Here is a 17,440-nt window from a genome sequence, read left to right on the forward strand (position 1 = left end):
GGTGGGCTTGCCCTGACACCATTTGTTTGAAATGATGAGTCTCGGATCCAGGTGGGCTTGCCCTGACACCCTTTGGTTGAAATGATGAGTCACGGATCCAGGTGGGCTTGCCCTGACACCATGTGGTTGAAATGATGAGTCTCGGATCCAGGTGGGCCCCCTGTAGGTTCCCTTGCACTGTAGAAATGCGTCCCAAAGCACCACATCCTGGTAGGACAGACCGCAGCGCGTAACCCCCTTGGGTGTGGGGGGTCCTGTTTCCCAAGCACTGGCTTCCTCTGTCCCCAACCACAGTCACGCGCCACTTCCTTTTTGTGACATTTCTTCATCCTGCCCAGTTACCTAAACTTCCCTGGGTGCCGCGGCTAGTCGTCACTTGGACTCGGTAGCCCTCGGCAGCATCGGCTGGAAGCCCTCCGCGAGCGGGACATCCTTTGGAGAGAGGTAACTATATCCATTATTGCATCCACCTGTATTAGAACAGCTCAGGGGGTGAGAGCGCCTGCTGCAAACATCTGTACGGATCCTGTCACCTTACGATTCCCTCAGTGCAGCTCAGTCGGTTGAGAGCCTGCTGCTGACGTCTGCTGCACCCTTCACGCATTTGAACCCATGCATCGGTCAGTTCAGCCTTCCATCCTTCCGTGCTCGGTACGCCAAGGAGCATTGCATGAGGCAAGGGCAACCCTGCTGGTTAAAGTTCAAATAACGTTTGATATGAAACACAACTTGTTAATATGACTGCAGTGTGGCAAACACAGACGTTTATCATTGTAGAGTTGATATAAAGACCGCCATTGACCTGGGTGATAGTAACTACTTCCGTAGCATCACTTAGATGGAACATGGTGAAAAAAAACTCACTGTGAACTCCTGTGAAGCCCAATATAGAAGTATTATTATTGTTGGTTTTGTTGAATTACCTCTCAATTCATTTGATCATCATCATCATCGGTGTGTTACTGTTGCTGGCTCCATGGAGTCCGCGAGGCTGTGGCGAAAGGCTCCGATGCAAGTAGCCAGAGTCCACTTCACACCGTTCTTCCTTCGATCACTGCGGAGCCTGTTGCAGCCGCATTGCTGGGTTTTGGGGATTATTGCACCCGAGGTGGGCTTCCGCCTTCCGCCCCTGCACATCTGAAGTATCTTCGATGCGTCGAAGAGCACGGTAATATGTCTAGAAATCTGCACAGTATTTTCTGATCTGCGAACCCCCGGGCTGTCCCCTCGTGTGTGAGGAGTAGTGCAGACCCCGTGTCAGGGAATACTGAGTGCACCGGGTGGAGGCTGAGGTGTGAACTTCCATTGATCGCACCTCGGAGTTGCAGTCAGCTGTTTAACAAACAAGCATTGACAAAGCCAATGGTATTTGCTTTTTTTTAATGAGAGGTTTTTTTTCGGGCATCACTAACAGTGCAAGCGTCACTCATACATTGAACATACACAACACAACAGCAGTTTAGCGAGCATACAAGGCGAGGGGCCAAGAGGGTGAACATAGGCAAGGGAAAAAACGGGAGTAGGGGCGCACTAGGGAAAAGGTACATTTCAACTTTTATAGGTCTGCTTTAGCAGTGCATCTGTAGCTGTACCTTATGTAATCAGAAACAGAGCTTTTGGTAGTACTACAGGCAGGGACTGTGGATCCGCCCAGATGTTGGCTTGCCTTAGTACAGCTTTTGATTTGCCAAACGTGTGTGCTTCCACAGAAAGAGTGCCTTCCTTTCAAGCACCTGCCCTCATCTGTTTATCAAGCTGCAGTGAACCAGGGCTGGTTATCAAGTCAAGCTTCAGTGCTGCAACAGGGGTAGCTTGGCCTAAAGTCTGTTCAGTCTCAGACACACACCCCTCGTCGACAGCAGCACAGATGGGAGGAGGGCAGCCAGGAGGAATGTGCTGCTGGGCTCTAATCCCAGCCACCCCTTCCCTTTCTATCATAAAATTCAGAGTCACCTTAGCCTGGCATCTTTCAGAGAATGGTATTTTGTATTTTTAATTCATATTTGAAAGATTCATGGGCTGGAGAGCGTCAAGCTCATTGGCTCACCTTTGCTTATTGCTCTCTGTAGTTGTGCCCACGGTCCTGTCTGTTCTTTCCTATCTAACCCTTATATTGGGTGTCATTACATCAAGGTGTGTCCATCGGGAGCCCCTTTACATCTTCGTTTTTCACATCTGAGGGAGGTAGCGTTAAGCAGTACTAAGGGGTTTTTAGGGTTCAGGAAAGGGTAGCATTGAGCGATAAGAAGGGGGTTTTAGGGTACAGAGAAGGGTAGCGTTGAGGGGCAGGAAGGGATTTTTAGGGGGCAGGGAAGGGTAGCATTGAGGGTTGGGAATGAGGTTTTAGGGTGCAGGGAATGGTAGTGTTAAAGAATAGTAAGGGTTTCTTAAAGTTCACGGATGTGTAGTGTGGTGCATGTTTTAAATGGTTAATTAAATAATACAATAGTAATATGTTTAATTGAATTCAAATGTATTTGTATGTATTAAATTAATCTATTTATTTAATATAGTTTGGTTTTAAATGACCCTTCCCTGAACCCTACTTCCCCTCTCCAGCTCCCACCGCGGGCCTGTGCCCATGGTTGGTAGTCACCCATCCTTTCTGCGGCTCCTCGTGGGCTCTTCCGTCCATGTGGCTTCAACAACGCTGCGCTTCCCTTTTACAGCTGTTGTCGCAGGAGCAGTTACCCTGTGAGGTGCGGCTCCAGATCTTACTCTCCTGCATGACCTGGTGTCTTTTCTCACTCACAGAAACCTATATTTTTAATTTTGAGAGTCTGGTGGCTTAAGGAGGGCACTCACAGCTCGGAGAGGTATGGGCCTTTTCTTGTGCCTCTGGTGGGTGAAGTCCTCCTGCCTGCCCCCCTCTCTGCTACCAATGAGGAGAGCAGTGTTTATTCCTCTCCTCCTGTGTGTCACGGATCACGCACTTCCACATTCTCCACCCATCAGGGCAGATTTACAAGCCTCGTATGCCACTTTTGTGCCGCCGTTGCGTAGAGCCAGCGCCATGGTGCGGGGTATTTACAATGTGACACATCTAGGGAGATGCGTAACGTTGTAATCCTTCGCCACATGAAACCTGCGTCAGGTTTCATGTGGGTGTTCCAGAGCAGGGTGGGGCGTTCTGGCGCAGGAACGCCTCGCAAAAGTTGCTGATTGAAATCTACAAGATTTCACTTAGTCACTTTTCCAACCCCGCAGCGTCAAAACCTTGCGCCTGCTTCGAGCAGGCGTAAGGCTTGACGCACCATGTTGGACATAGGGAGGTTTGGAACAGTGCTGGAGTAGCGACGCGCCCACTACGCAACTCCAGCACTTTGCCAACCTTACGCTGGCAGATGTGACACACATCTGTTTATCCTTGCACCATGATATGCCGCATTGTAAATGCGGCGTATCTGTGGTGGCGCAAGGGTAAACTTGCGTGATGCATCTTTCCTGATGCATCCCTGCTGCTTTGCAGGGATGCGCCAGGAAACGTAAATCTGCCCCTAGGAGGTCTCGTGCAGCCTAGGGTTGCGTGTGTCTTGTATGAGACCTTAAAAGCTGTCATGGAGGCTGTAAAAGGCTCTGGGTCTAAAGCCCCTGCAATGAACTCTCCAAGAGGTGGTGAGAGGAAACAGCAAACAAAAGTCCCTGTTCAGATTTACGAGCCACTCCCTATGACCTCTTTATTTTCAATTACGTTCTTCATCGTGTTCTCTCATAAGAGCATCTCTACGAATTGATACCTCTGTACCCACAGCCCGCACGTGTTTCGGGGACACACCCCTTCCTCAAGGCAACCCTTGAGGAAGCCATCAACGCTTTAATAGTATTTTCTTGTATTTTCTCTCCCACTTCTTGGAGTTGGGAGTCAAAAACGAACTCTTGCAGACAAGAAGAAACTTTAGTTGTGTTTTCTTAAATGACTATCCTCTCTCCTGGTCATGGAATGCGGTGTCAAGACGAACTCTGCGGGTGTTCCTGGTTTCTTTGATGCACTGCCCCCTGCATGGCTCCAGGGAGCTGTGCCTTCATGCTGAGTGTCTCTTAGTAAATTGACTCTGCTACTTTTCCCTCAGTGAACCCTCAGAGGCTTCTCCCAGTTTGTTTATGAACCCCAGACCTGCGTTCTGAGAATGAGGGTTACCCAGAGTAAGTGAGAGCGTAAACGTGCCGGCAGTGTATTTACGGTGAAGGGGCAGCGAGTCATATCTGTGCTCCTAGGCAGGGGTTCCTTCTAGGGTCTCCTGTTGTAAATGCCATGCCTGCAACATGCATGGAGGATGCACACAGGGGCTTAACACTGGTCCCTGAAGCCCCTGCCGCACAGGAGGGGGGCACCTTTCTGGGGGCCCTTCACAGCCTTAGGCCTGTGAATATTTGAGAGATCTGGAAGCATCAGTGCCCTCACCACATTCTGCATGGAGGCACTTCGGGCCCTATTCACAGAACTAACTTAAGACAAAATCCTAAACTTACTATCATTTTGGTATTCACAGAAGGCACTCACTCATTTTGGTATTCACAGAAGGCACTTACTCATTTTGGTATTCACACAAGTTAGGACTCCTAACTTTAGGACTCCTAAATGCCTTCTGTGAACACCAAAAGTCATAAAGTTAGGATTTTTCTCAGTTTAGGAGTAATACATTTAGGACTCCTAACTTTAGGACTCCTAAACTGAGAAAAATCCTAACTTTAAGACTTTCGGTATTCACAGAAGGCATTTAGGAGTCCTAAAGTTAGGAGTCCTGACTTCTGTGAATACCGAAAAGAGTAAGTGCCTTCTGTGAATACCAAAATGGTAGTAAGTTTAGGATTTTGTCTTAAGTTAGTTCTGTGAATCGGGCCCTTCATTTTGAGTTATGCCACTTCGGTGTCACTACATGTGTGTAGGCTTGTGCTTGAGGTGCATGGGTATGCTTAGCTGCATGCACGGGGGAGCCTGTTTGCCACTATGTGTGTGTCATTCAAAGTTACAGCTGCCTTGTGGAAGAAGGCACACTTGCCAGCCTGTGGACAAGATGCCGGACTTCATCTATCCGGATGTGTGAGTGGCTGCCAGAGAGGTACCATGATCACTGCCAAAGGGAGATTTGGTGAGACTCGAGAATGAGCGTCCTTCACCACTAATGTCCCTAACAATGGGGAGCCGGTGTGACCATCCTGTGGTCTCCAGAGTCCTTGAAGATCACATCAACCTCAATCACCCATCTGTGAATCCAAAGAGATACCTAGAAGATGTCTTTCTGAGTGCGTGCCCCATGGCCACAGGTTTCTAGACTAAGCCATTCCTGAGATGTTCATATTTGCACCCTTCAATCCCCACCCAAACACTGCATTGTCTCCATCTTTGTTTTTGTTGCTTCTGCTTCAGTAGCCATTGCTGGTGCCCCTGGCCCTGTGCCACCCGGCATCAGAATTTACAAACGATGCCTGGTGAGCTTTACGCCACAGGTATCCTTTCATGCCATTTCTGGGGGTATTTGGGTGTATTAGCACTGGAAGCTGCTGAAGCCCCTATGGACCAGCCTGTCCCTACCTGGACCCCAGTAGACTGTGCCCTACACAGGCCACAGCACAACGTCATTATCCCCCAAGAGAAATTATTGGCATTCGCCAGGGGTAGGAGGATAATGTATTCTATGGGCAGGGGCACCCTGAGGCTTTCACCCCCATTAACATCCCATCAGGGGTACCTGACACTTGCATCCCTGCACTTCAGACAGAGATACAGTTTCCTTTGAAGTGCAGCAACGTGAAATTCGTCTACTTTGTACTTTTGCACTAACAGATTGAGATGTAGGGCAACTGTTTCCCCAGTTGTTTTGCACAATAATTTTACATCAGGAGCTGTGAGAACTGTAACTATGTTTACGGCCAATCTCTGGTCAGGAAGGTGCTAGAGACATCATTCCGCCTTTGCTACTCATCATTTTCTGTACAGGTTACTTATTGCATGCATATTAAAACATTTCCTTAGGTACTGCAGTGGTTAAGTGCCAGCCTACTTGATGGGCATCACTGTGTCCTGGTGGTTCAGGGTGTCTAACCCACATCTCGTCATTGAGGTGGTCTGAGGCTGCTTTGCTTCATTACCCTGAGAGAGCCCAGTACTAACGGAAGACACTTGACCATCCCCTTTGGGACCAGACCTGTGGCCTCAGAACACCTGTCGAAAATGACTCCAGTTGTCATAACGGGTGTCCAATAACCATTGATCCACCAAAAAAACAGCTTTGCATGTCCGTGACACAAAGCTATCAGGCCGCTGTAGTTAAGTTTACATCAACAAATAGCCTTCTCTGCAGGTGTAAAATCCACGTTTGGACCACAAATTCATATAGGATCCGATTAGATGCACTGGTGGAGCAAGGGCTCCATAACCCATGATGAAATGAAGGATATTGGTCCGCCCATCCCTGACTTTTTTTATTACAGCCACTAATTGGGGTGAAGTGGGCGCTGGTGCCACTGCACCTGATGCACTATTGCTAACACACCTTTGCTTAGAGGTGGGTGCGTGGTGAAGATGCACACTTTAGTGCAGCACTGCCAATGTTTCAGAAGGTTTCATACAGACTAAAGGCTCCCATGTGCTGACATTCAGCATCATTTAGTGTTGTAGAGACAAGCGAGAAAGGCAGTGTTCCACTTCCTGCAGAGGAAGAGAGCACAGAAGGCACATTCCTTTTAGACATGCTCCCATTTCAAGCCTTAATGCAACTGAGTCATGTTTTCAAAACCAGTTTTCTAGCGCTATTCTGTTGAATAGAGAAATTGAGCCATTTACAGTGGTGTGATCTTAACTGCCCATAAAATGTCCATAGAAGTGATCTTCTACTCAACTGCGTTCACCAGAGCTAACTACAACCGAGCCTTCATCACCCGATGGAACAGTTTGTCCCACTTCTGGAATGATACAAAGATGATTTGGTATGCTAATCTAACATCCACCTCACGCATTCATCAAATGTCTCTGATGATCCTTCCTGTTAAAGCTATCTCTCAGAGATTCAATTTACTTAGGGCATATCATCAACATGTAGCGATAATTATCGCTAAACGTGCTTACTGCGTTTTTTGCTATCGTTGGATTTAATCACCATGATAGTACTGTATCAAGAAAGCTTTATGCATTGGCGATTTAAATTCCAGTGATGGCGGCAAAATGCTTGAATATCGCTGGAAAGCCAGCGATGTAAACTCACCAATGGCGAAATCCTTGTTGATACGCCCTGGTGGACTCAGCCTGACAATCCACCTTCCATTGGTAGGATGGCTAAGTCAGGTTTCCACTGCTTATGGTTTCTTCAGTTGAGGTTTATTATTAAGCAGACACATATTACAATGTTTTGCATAGTATTCCACCGATCAATCGAGGACCGGCCACCGAAGGTCTTCACAAATTCTCCTTTTCAATGCTTGTGGACTTCATGGGTCAATTCGCGTGCCCTTTTCGATACCCCGGCAGGTGTCACTAACAAATTCAACTGCTTACCATGCCTCCAGCACAGGCCAGATTATTTCTAACCTGATTGTAAGCACCCAACTCTGGTACCACTTCTTGCCCTTTGGCTATCCCTCCATCACACAAAGTTAGACTTGATTGAACTCTCTGTCCTCGTCCATTTTCTCCATTCTTTTTTACTCAACACTCTCCCAGGCAGCACATGTTCCTGGCTTATCATGGGCACTTCTTCGGTGTTGTCTCCTGCACTGTCTCCACCCTCTTCAGACAAAGGCAGCCAAGAGAAAAAATAATTTCTGAAGTTCTTCCCCCCTTGGCACATACTCCGGAATGTACTGGTACACCTGAACGCTGTAATGCCACTTTGGGATGCATTGTGTGGCACGATCTCCCCCTTGTGATGCTAAACAGATGTGTGTGGTCAGGGCGCAGGCTGAATGTTTTTTGGCTTGACACCTCCAGGTTTTAGTGCGCTTTACAAATATTATCCTATCCTATCCTAACCCAAAACTATGTCTTAAAATACTGAGCACCCCACCCACAAGGCTAACGCTTCCTTTTCTATAACTTAAAAAGTCGGCTCAGAGCCCTATACGCGTCTAGATGTAAACACCACCCTATTTCCTCCCTACCTTCTCCCTGTGTGGTCACATCACCAACACCACTGCAGCTGGCATCCGACATTATAGTAGTTTCATAATGGGTGTCATGTGGATAGAACAGGCGCATTTTCACATTACCCTCTCTTATCTGTTCTAATACCACCTAATGCTCTTGACTCCATAAACATTTCAATGTTTTCCTCATGAGAGTAATTAAGGATAACACTTCACTTCTGAAATGGTGTGCAAACATTCGTAATACTCCACACCACTAGGAAAGATGCTAATTAAAACTAAAAATCGTACAGGGAGCAGTGCTTAGTTTGTAAAAACAAATAAGTTCCAAGGCCGGTGTCAGGAGGCCGCTGCAGCTTGCACCACCCATTGCCCTGCCAGTGCCGCCAATGACAGTGCCAACACAACTACTACCAATCACTCGCTTAAAGTGTGGCAATTGAGACTATTGCAGGCCCCCAATTCGATAAGAATGGTTTGGGAAGCAGATATTAGACAGTTTATTGTTTTTTTAATTAATAAACAACTGTTGTTGTGTCCATCTCTAATTTAGACAAGCAGAACCACCATGAGGCAAAATGTTATAAGTGCCGGTGGTCACAATGAAGTGCCGGTACCAAGCACTGAAAACCACTGACTCAAATTAAGGACTGACTTGGAGCATCTTCAATCCTCTTCTACAATTGTCCTTAGGCTTTCCAGAATACATAGTGGGCAAAATAATCCACGCCAATCCCTTGCATACTTGCAGTTCTCACAAACAGGACAGCACACAATTAATCATCATGTTCCCTGACCTTTCTCCTATAAACCGAGTTGTCATCTTGAAAGAATGTCACACCCATTAATCTATGAAACTATTAAGCAAGATACCCATGATCTTTTGAAATGCTGCAGTTGTGGATGGCAGGCAAACTTGCATTCATTTGCAATGGTAGACACCTTCCAGAATAGCAAAAAGGTAAAGTTATATCATTCATGATGCAGTTCAATCTGCTGAATCTGCTGATGTATCAAGTGAAGTGCATACCTCGAAATCCTTTCTTTCAAAGTTATAAACATTTCAGATTCGCTCAGAAGTGATTGGTGATTCACCTGAATTTTGACATTGAGATAGTACAAATCTACACACAGTCTCAATGACTGGTCTGGTTTTCCTGCCAATACGTTGGGCACCAATCACTCTTAATTTTACATTTCCTGTGTGATTTCCAACTGGCACAATCTCTACAGTTCTGCTTTCAACCTGTTCTCTACATTTAACGTTACTCACAGTGCCCTATGTACTCTAGACTCAGTGCCTTCTTTTCATTCAAACTTGTGGCCGGAATTTTCACCACTTTCACAAATTGTCAGAAAAAAAACTTTGAACACTCTCTAACTAATTTATTTCCTGTTTCCTCCCGTGTCTACAGACTGATCTTGTTTTTGCATCTGTTAATGCTGTTTACTATGCTTTTGGTTAGAGACTCTTTTTTGGTTTCCCTGATCTGGCAGTAGTATTTTCTTTGGGCGGCTCTGATGGTGTCCTTGTCGGTCTCTTTTCTGCTGGTTCTCCTTTCCTCTGTAATTGTGTGCTGTGTACTTTGGTTGCTCTGAGGTCTTCTGAGTACCAGTTGGCCTGCTTTCTGGCTCTTTTGTGGTGGCTGTCTTTGAGGGGTGCCAGGGAGCTGTCCCAGTCGGATAACCAATTGCTGAGTTGGTCTGTGTTGGTGTTTATGTCTCCTGGGAGATTGGGTCTGGTCTTGCGTAGGGGGTTTAGACCAGACTTCTGCTGTTCTACTGTTAAGTGTGACTAGCCGGATGGTTTTGGTGGATATTATGAGGTGGAGGATGATTATCTGGAAGTGGACGATGGGGTGGTTGGTCTAAGTGAGGGATGTAGTGACAGTGAACTTAAAGGTAGCGTAGACTGGGTTGAGGGTATGTCCAGCAGCATAGGTGGGTTTGGTGACATGCTGGGTGAAACCGAGGATATCTAGGATATTGAGGAGTGTAGTGGAGCTGGGGTTGCTCTGAAGTAAGGTCTCCTAGGACGATGTAGGTGTTGGTGTACATGGTGAGGGGGTGACGAAGTCCATGATCTAGTGAATTAAATTAGTTAACTGACCCGGTGGGCGGTGAGCAATGGCCCTGGTCTGGGTGTAGCTAGCTGTCATTTAGAGCTGGAAGTGAAGCTGCTCCACTGAGGGAATAGTGTTTTCAATGGCTGTGATGCAGTTGAGAGATTCCATGGAGTCTGTCATGACTCCTCCTCCTGGTTTGTGTTGTCGGTCCCGTCTTGCGATCTTGTATCCTGCCAGCATCGCTGTGGTGATTTCTGGAGCCGACGATGAAGTCAGCCAGGATTCAGTCACAAATAGATCTGCGGCATCGTTAGAGAGCAGGTCCCAGATCTCAGTGGTGGGTTTGCAGACTGAGCAAGTATTAAGTAGCATTCATGCAACTGATTCTGGGGTGCTAGTATGCTGGTCTTGTTGGTCAGCGTGCTGTGGAAGGGTTGAGTGATTGTAAGCTTTGCCTTTGTTGGGGGTCTGGAGTTCCATGTGAAATTACAGATGGTGCATGAGTAGGCTCCTTCTCTTGTGTGTGGAGCGATGCGGCCAGAGGGGAGGATTTTGTGGCCAGTGATGGGCAGGAACGCAGCAGAGACCTCTTGGGAGTGTTCAGGCCACAGATCCTGGAGCTAGGTTATAGTCCAGGTGCAGATGGGCTTTCCTTTGGCGCACCAGCAGCACACCTGCTGCATGTGCCTGCTGTCAATCCATACTGCTGCCGCCATTAAGTAGGTACTGGGAGGGGATGGGGAACAGGAGCAGGGGGTGGGGCTTATCAGGAGCGGAAGCATTGGAGAAGCAAGTAAGGAGCACAGGGAGGAGGGAATGGTCTGCAGTTGGGGGCAGGCAGGAAGAGGAGCGCAGCACATGAGGCGAAAGTGTGGAAAAGAAGAGGCCCCAAGAGAGGCACAAAAGGGTGAAAAAGTGAAAGAGTGAGTAGAAGATACCCATAAAGGGCGAAAAAGTTATTAAAAGAGGTTCAACAGGATAAAAAGTGAGCAGAGAGAGGCACAAAAGTGTGAAAGAGGTAGAGAATCAAGAAGTTCAAAAGGGTGAGAAGTGAGCAAAAAGAGACACAAAAGGATGAAAAAAGAGAGAGAGAGTCACAATGCTCAAACGGGCGAGAAGCGAGCCAACAGAGGCACACAAGGATGAAAGAGAGAGAGGTGAAAAGTAAGCACAGAGAAACACAAAAGGGTGAAAAGAGAGATAGCGTGTCGAGAGAGAGAGTGGGAAGAGAGAGAATGAGGAGCATGGATGACGAGGCGGGTGCCTTGAGGCACAGGATCCTGTCCCCCGAGGTCCTTGACCAGTCGGATGACTTGTGTAGGTAAGTAGGGAGGTTTATAAGTAATGTAAACAATAGAAAAGTACACCAACATTTTTGTTATGAAAGCTATAGAATTAACACCATGTTATGTTATCCAATTGTTAAAGCGCAAACAGCTGCCCCAGCAACGGAGCGTCCCGGCGCTGACCTAACCAGTACCTGAGGGGATGAGGGGGATAGCCAACAGAAGACTAGATAAGGGAAAAGAGATGAGTTTTTAGTTCTTTCATTCACAACTTCTAAGCACTATACTAATTCTAGCACTTTAGCCTATTTTGAGTTTCAAAGATGATTCACGCCAGCATGCCTTATTGCAAACAATACGCAGGGCCACTGTAATTATGTGTTTGTGCGCCTGCGGCCATTTTCAGATAATTATAGATTTGCCGCATTTGCACATAATCCATCAGCAGCAGCAGAATCTTCAGATTTTAACAAAAATAGCTTTAGTTCTAGCTGAAACAGTTCAAAAGTTGCTAAAAATGCAGTGACACGTGCTGCCGTGCACGGAAGGCCCTCTGCAAAGGTTGACGAGTTCCATTTCTGTAACTGTTGCTTATTCCTCTCCTTGGGTGTTAAACTGGTACTAATGAGGTGCAACCAATGCCCAGACAGTGTTAACACGTTTGAAAATGACCGACTAATGAAGTAATACTATCACAAAATATGCCACGTTATGCTGCATAGTTTGCCTTTTCTTGCTGCAAAATTTACTCCTCAACCATGCTGCATAATCTGGCCCTCCCCTGCCACATAATTCCGGTGGCCCTGACAATACATTCTATTTTCAGCTCAGAAAGGCAGCTGTAGGTGCTTGTGATAAGGCACAGTCTACAGCGCTCCCACCCGAGCAGCCAATGAAAGTCAAATAAATACTTTGCAACTTCAGTTCCGATGGGTGTGGAATCGTCTCCCTATGTCCTTCTATCACCTGCTATAAAGTCCTCTCAGATGTTCTGCTCTCTATGTTTGTTTTTCATAGATCCTTCCTGGCTTTGTTAAAACGTTTTAGGATAAATTCAACAAAAAATGGCGTAATGCCCTTTCAGCTATTTTCAATCCGAAAGTGTTCTCTCGGAAAGACAACATATTTAACACATAATAATCAACCTTCATTACACCATATTGATAAAATATACACATGATTTAAAGCAATAATTAAATACTACAAATATATTAATGTAAGCCTTATTAACATATCTTCAGGAAGAGAACTTTTTTGAAAAGAATGTGCATTTAATTCGAACTCTGGTATGCCCTCTCTTATGAATTCAGTAGCACTCAAGTCATTCACAGAAGGGAAATTCCAAGAAGGGAAATTCAGCTCCTGAAAGGGGAAGTCAAAAGGTGATATTTATGACAAAGGCCTGCTGTGAAGAAGAACAGAGTTTGAAAGTGAACCAGGACATCATAATGGAATAGAGAACCTACATAGGAAGGACAAGGGCAAGATGTTGCAAACCAACACCACCGTATTACACTCGCATGACGGCCATCTGTTTATTTACAAGACCAAAAGCAGTGGCCGCCAGCACAGGATATGATGTAATGTTGTGTTTCTTCCCCTTCCGGTGTCGATGCTCCGGTAATAACTAGTTTATACTACGTATCGAATAGTGAGCAAATTGAGGCCGGAGAACCATATATTTTTCCTTCTAGGAAGAGACAGGTTCCAGAACGAAGAGTGCTGTAGACAACTTAGCTTTTGTGCATAGTACATTTTACATCTGGTGCTGTGCTTTGTTTATGCTGCTGCACGCTTTAGAGTAGTACGAATGATGCTGCCTTCGCGTGGAATCTTGATCACATTTCACATGTGAGTGTAATTGGGTCTTATAAATAGCAAGCATTGTGACTAGAGTAGTATAACAAGATGCACAGACTGTTACCAGCACCGTCACATTCCTAGTTAAGTCAATACTCCCAGTGAATTATGTGAAATCACATGTGATGCCAACTCCACAGACTCATCGGCTTCAAGGTACAGTAAAGGTCAACTAAGTAGTCACACTGTCAATAGTATAGTCACCTTCCGAGTCAAGTCAATGGCCCCACTGACTCTTTTTGAGTCGTGTTCCAAGTAAACCCAGTGGCCACTCTGCCTTGTGTGATGTCCTAGCGCGGGGTCTGGTGCGGCGGGGAGCAGCATACACAGAGACCACACCTCGGGTCAGGTCGGAAGTGACGTGCCCGCGAGCAGACGCCTTCCTTTTATTAGTTACCCGCAGGCCACGCCTGGCCTGTGGATGCATGATAGGCGACCACTAGACCGCCGACTATTACATCCCTATCCAACTCAGTTCTTTTGTTATAACTTGTTCTTAACATATTTACAACGATGCGCATACAGTATTCAGTCCAATACATGACAGGGGTACTTGCGTGATTGGCAGCTGGCGAGCCCCAGGTATTCAGCCAGCATAGTCTATCAACCTCTGACTCAGATGGGGGTTTGGCCTCAGGCAGTATCTTCGGGTGCCTGTACGCTCTCCCAATACGTTCCGGCCGGAGTCGTCGGGACAAACCTCGAGTTCTGGTGAGGGGCTTACTTCGGGGGTTTCACTGACTTGGCCACTCGCCGACTCATCAGCCCGTCCCCCGGGCGCCTCAGTAGCCATGGGACTTGGGTGGTTGCTGGTACTCTCTGGGCTTTGTTCTGGTGGGACTTCCTTAAACCACGAGATGTTTCTGGACACTTCCTCCGCTCCTCTCTGCGCCGTTATCATGGAGCCATGGTTGGCAGTGACGGTCCAGGTGCCCGGCTCGTAGTTTGTTTGGAATTTTCTCCCTGGCGCCGGCTCCGCAGGATGACTGTCGCTCCATGGTTAAGGCTCCTAGGAGTGGCGAGGCGTCTGACACTCGCATCATGGTTACGTCGCGTTCTCCGCTCTTGTAGTTCCCCGACGTTCAGTTGAGGTGGTGACCAACCCGGGCAGGTGGGGAGTAGGTCACGGCAGGGACCATGGAGCATGAGGGCCCATGGGCTCTGCTGAGTCGTACAGTGAGGGGTGCTTCGGTAATCTCTCAGAAACTTGTGGAGGCTCTGTTCCGGGTCTACTTGTTCCACGACTGCTATGCGGAACATCTTGTTTAGGGTTTGCATGAAGCGTTCAACGTCCCCGTTGGCTTGGGGCCACTGCGGGGTGATGCAGCGATGCAATATGCCTCGTTGTTGAAGGAATGTAGCAAACTCGGCCCCTTGGAACGGGGGACCATTATCACTGCGGACTTCCTGGGGGAAGCCAAACATGGCGCAGACCTTGTCTAATACTGGTCCGACATGGTTGAAGGCTGTCGATGTGACTGGTTCCACAATAGGATACTTGGAATACGCATCCACGATGAGGAGGGTGTGTTTTCCTCCGGGGAAGCTTCCAAAGTCTACGCTTATCTTGGACCATGGGACAGTGCATGCTTCTTCGGTGATAATCGGGAGGGGCCTCTCCGAGCCACTTGTTAGTTGGCACAGTGAGCACCCTCGGACGTATTCCTCTACCATATCCTCAAGTTCTGGGAACCAGACCTTTTCTCGCATCCGTGCCTTCATCTTGGTTATGCCCTGGTGTCCTCCATGGGCTAGTTGGACAGCCCAGTTCTTGAGGCTCTGCGGGATGACTAGCTGGGTACATCGCAGCAGGATGCCATCACTGGTGGCACTCAGTTCATGATGGACCCGCCACATTTTCGTTAGGATTTCTTGATCTTCCAGGGTCCACGAATTGGACTGGCAGAGGTAGTCTGTCCACAAGCCTTCCTGCACGGCGCTTAGTGTCTTGGTATAAATGGCATCGGTGGCAGCCGCTTCTCTTACTTCGTCTAGGGACATGCTCTGGGGGCATGACGCTAGAGCTAGAAGTTGGGCATATTCTTCAACATCCTCATCTTCTCCTTGTCTCCCGGACTGAACTGGGTGTCTTGAGAGAAAATCAGCCGGGTTCTTGGACCCTGGGCGGTACACCAACACCATCTTGTACGGTTGCAACTGGATGGCCCAGCGTTCGATGCATGGAGGCGGAGGCGGTGCAGTCCCTTTGAAAAGGGGGACCAGAGGCTGATGGTCGGTGACCATGGTGAACGGTTGTCAGTGGAGGTACAGATGGAAATGATTACAGGCCCACTTGATGGTAAGCGCTAAGCGCTTCGCACTCGATCTGGGCGTACCTTGTTTCCGTGGAGGTGAGGGATTTGCTGGCGAACGCTAGAGCAGCCCACTGGCCTGGTTCACGCTCCTGAGCCAGTACTGCACCAAGTCCTACTAGGCTTGCATCGACCAATACTTCCGTCCGTTTCGCGGGATCAAAGTATGCTAACGTGGCTTCTCATAAGAAGGCATCTTTTATCCCTTGGAAGGCTTCTCCTTCTTCTGGGCCCTAGTGCCAGGTTGCGTCGGTTTTCGTGAGTGCACGTAGAGACTCAGTCCGGGTGGACAGGCCAGGTATAACTCGCCCACAGTATGTGGCCATTCCCAGGAAGCTCCGCACTTTCGTCGGTGTCGTTGTTGCAGGGGTGTCCTTGATGGCTTGTGACTTCCTCGGGTCTACCTGTTTGCCTTCCTGATTGAACACGTAGCCGAACAATTCGAGTGAGGGCTGGAAGAACTGGCACTTGTCCTTGTGTAAAGTGGCTCCATACTCGCTGAGGCGCTTCAGCGTGTCGCGGAGATGTTTGTGGTGATCTGCGGCTGTTGCTGAGTGGATGAGGATATCATCGCTCACGTTTAGTACTCCCGGCAAGCCTGATAACAGCTTTCGTATTGTGTTTTGGAACACTTCGCCGCCGATGATATCCCAAAGTTCAACCGCTTGTACCCCCTGAATCCTAGGTGGGTGCTGAACGTCGTGATGAATCTGCTCTCTTCCGACAGGAGTAGTTGGTGATACCCTGCGTTCAGGTCAATTTTCGAAAACCATTTAGATCCGTTGACATCCGCAATGATGTCATCCATTGTTGGTGTGATGTGGCGTTCCCTTTTAATCGCTTTATTGGGCAGCCGCATATCGATACATAGGCGTATGGCTCCTGACTTTTTGGGTTTTTCCGTGATGACCATCAGGGATACCCATGGTGTGGGCCCTGATACTTTTTCAATGACTCCTTGCTCCTCCAAAGTTTCCAGCTCCTTCTCAACGAGCGGTCGTAGGTGAAAAGGGACTCTCCTGTGTTGCAGGGTGACTGGGGCGACCGACTTATCAATGTGTAGCTTGATGGGGTCACACTTAATGCACCCGAGGCCTTTGAACAACTCGGGGAACTGCCCAAGGAGCTCTTCCACTTGGTACATCCGGATTCGTCGAGCAAAAGCGATCAACTTCAAATCTTCGGCAGTGTGGCTGCTCAGGAGGGTATCTGCTTCCCTGTCGATGACGTGGATTGTGGCCATCACTTCCTGATCGATTCGCCTGATACATACCAACATTTTTCCTTTCAGTGGCAAAGGCGTGTCTGCCCCATACGCGTATATTCTGGTCTTGGATGGTACTACAGGAGGGCGAGGTCGTATGTTTCGGTTTTGTTGTAGGCCCATGACGTTTACCGTTGCTCCTGTGTCGATGACCGCTTTCACCTCGGTTCCCGCAACTTGCACTATGCAAGTGGGTTGTGGTCGGCGGCGCTGCTTGAGTTCCCTGGTGAAAGATACAATGTACACCTCTTCTTCGTCGTCCTCTGATGAATCCTCTATGGTCGGTAGGTGTTTCACAGGTGTTCTCTGTGTGTGTTTGGGAGGCGCAGTGTCTGCCACCGACAGCTGTCGAACGGCTCGCGTTGGGGGCTTCTGTCCTCGAAATTCTCAGTTTTTGTTACGCCTTCTACAGATGGATGCAAAGTGATTGGGTATTCCGCAATTGGTGTCTTCCCTTGGGCAGGACAGTCTTTAGCTGCATGTGGTTCGTACCCACAGTATCCGCACCTTGACCTGGAGTCGTCTCCTTTTGGCCCCCTGAACGTGCCTCCTCTGGGCTTGGTCCTTACCGCA

At 48.0% G+C, this 17,440-nt stretch overlaps 1 protein-coding gene across 1 annotated transcript in view; it reads left to right on the forward strand.

The window, feature by feature from the left end:
• Window positions 1-316: 316 nt before the first annotated feature.
• The window catches only part of LOC144770720 (uncharacterized), a 45,637-nt gene continuing 28,513 nt past the window's right edge, over window positions 317-17,440 (forward strand). Inside the window, exon 1 of the mRNA XM_078655452.1 lies at window positions 317-444. The gene's annotated coding sequence lies outside the window, so the exon portion shown is untranslated. The remainder of the gene's footprint in view (window positions 445-17,440) is intronic.

This window comes from Lissotriton helveticus, chromosome 7 (genome assembly GCF_964261635.1).
Source record: "Lissotriton helveticus chromosome 7, aLisHel1.1, whole genome shotgun sequence".
NCBI lineage: Eukaryota > Metazoa > Chordata > Amphibia > Caudata > Salamandridae > Lissotriton > Lissotriton helveticus.